Source organism: Penaeus monodon, chromosome 31, assembly GCF_015228065.2.
Source record: "Penaeus monodon isolate SGIC_2016 chromosome 31, NSTDA_Pmon_1, whole genome shotgun sequence".
Lineage (NCBI taxonomy): Eukaryota > Metazoa > Arthropoda > Malacostraca > Decapoda > Penaeidae > Penaeus > Penaeus monodon.
In genome coordinates this window covers 32700154-32700588 of record NC_051416.1, presented here as the reverse complement: position 1 = coordinate 32700588, position 435 = coordinate 32700154, and the positions used below count along the sequence as shown (strand labels likewise).

Sequence of the window (435 nt, the reverse complement as noted above, 5' to 3'; positions counted from 1 at the left end):
GCAAATGGGGAAAAGGAACAAGTGTCCACCCTTTTATTGTTGCCAAAATCATTATCTTTGTCCAATGTTTTTTAAAAATTAGATATTTTGTGGACCTGGAACCCGTTAAACAGATACCGCAAGAGGTACAAAGTTAACAAAACAAACAACTTTAAAGTTAATTTTTCAGTGTTTTTATTTTACTTGATTTTCACATCGTGATATTAGGAAAAATTTTTAATATAAAACCATATATCGATATCCAGTCTTACTCCCCTTGGCGATCAGCAAGATTTACTAAAAATGGCCCTATAAAAATTAAACAAGGGTTCTGTAAAGCCATTCAATTAGATTATCAATAGGGTTTTCCTATGTGTGTATGTATTTTTTAATAGTATAATAAACATGAGCATAGGGAGTAAACAAGTGTAGGGCAATAATGTCAATGAAATACAA

The 435-nt window shown here is 30.8% G+C and overlaps 1 protein-coding gene across 1 annotated transcript in view; it reads left to right on the top strand.

Moving 5' to 3' along the window:
- LOC119593182 (transcription initiation factor TFIID subunit 11-like) overlaps positions 1-435 on the top strand; it is a gene marked incomplete in the record, with an annotated part of 72269 nt that overhangs the window by 39836 nt on the left and 31998 nt on the right.